Genomic DNA, 1,699 nt, shown 5'->3' on the forward strand with positions numbered 1-1,699 from the left:
ATAGATCAAATTGTTGACTCGACCGCGGGATGCGAGAGGTTGTCTTTTTTAGATGCTTACTCCGGGTACCACCAGATCCGTCTGTACGGGCCCGATGAGGTAAAAACAGCTTTCATCACTCCATTCGGGTGCTTCTGCTATATCACCATGCCATTCGGCCTCAAGAATGCCGGAGCCACATTTATGCGAATGATTCAGAAGTGTCTACTCACCCAAATCAGTCGGAATGTGGAAGCTTATATGGATGATATTGTTGTCAAGTCACAAAAAGGTTCCGACCTGCTCGCTGACCTCGCCGAAACATTTGCCAACCTAAGAAGGTATGATATCAAGCTCAATCCATCAAAGTGCACATTTGGAGTTCCTGCTGGCAAGTTACTCGGTTTTCTCGTTTCCGAACGGGGAATCGACGCTAACCCAGAGAAGATTGGCACTATTCTCCGAATGAAACGCCCTGTGCGAGTGCACGATGTCCAGAAGCTTACTGGATGCTTGGCCGCATTAAGTCGATTCATCTCACGACTCGGCGAAAAGGCACTGCCTCTTTACCGACTGATGAAGAAGGCTGACAAGTTCGAGTGGACTCCAGAAGCTGATGCAGCGTTTGCCGAGCTAAAAGCTCTGCTCTCCACCCAGCCGGTGCTTGCTGCTCCAATCAGCAAAGAGCCTCTGTTGCTCTACATCGCAGCCACAGGACAAGTCGTCAGTACTGTGCTAACGGTCGAGCGGGAAGAAGAAGGAAAAGCTCTCAAAGTTCAGCGCCCAGTGTATTATTTGTCTGAAGTCTTGACTCCATCCAAGCAGAGATATCCTCATTATCAGAAGCTTGTGTATGGAATATACATGACCACAAAGAAGGTTGCTCATTATTTCTCTGACCATTCCATCACAGTCGTCAGCGACGCTCCACTATCAGAGATTTTGCACAACAGAGACGCAACTGGTCGAGTGGCCAAATGGGCGATTGAACTTCTTCCCCTTGATATCAAGTTTGAGGCAAAGAAAGCCATTAAGTCCCAGGCGATAGCAGATTTCCTCGCCGAGTGGATTGAACAACAGCAGTCGACTGAAGTTCACTCGGAGCATTGGACCATGTTTTCCGATGGCTCTAAGATGTTGAATGGTTCCGGTGCTGGGGTCGTCCTGGTTTCCCCCAGAGGAGATAAGCTTAGATATGTGCTCCAGATTCACTTTGACTCCTCCAACAATGAGGCAGAATATGAGGCCCTCCTATATGGGTTGCGCATGGCCATTTCACTCGGCGTCCGTCGCCTAATGGTCTATGGCGACTCGGATCTAGTGGTCAATCAGGTGATGAAAGAGTGGGACGTGAGAAGCCCAGCCATGACTGGATACTGCAGTGCAGTGAGGAAGCTGGAGAAGAAGTTCGAGGGGTTGGAGCTCCATCATATACCCCGACTGAAAAATCAAGCAGCTGATGATCTAGCAAAGATAGGTTCCAAGAGAGAAGCCATTCCGAGTGGTGTGTTCTTGGAGCATATACACACTCCGTCAGTCAAAGAAGATCCTTTCACCGAAGAAACTCCGCAGCCCAAGAGCGCCACAGATCCGACTGAAGTTGAAGTCCCAGCAGTGGTCGACTTGATCATGGAGGTTTTGGTGGTCATTCCCGACTGGACGATTCCGTATGTCGCATATATCTTGAGGAAAGAGCTTCCGGTGGATGAGGAAGAGGCTC

The sequence above is a fragment of the Triticum dicoccoides genome, chromosome 1B, assembly GCF_002162155.2.
Source record: "Triticum dicoccoides isolate Atlit2015 ecotype Zavitan chromosome 1B, WEW_v2.0, whole genome shotgun sequence".
Lineage (NCBI taxonomy): Eukaryota > Viridiplantae > Streptophyta > Magnoliopsida > Poales > Poaceae > Triticum > Triticum dicoccoides.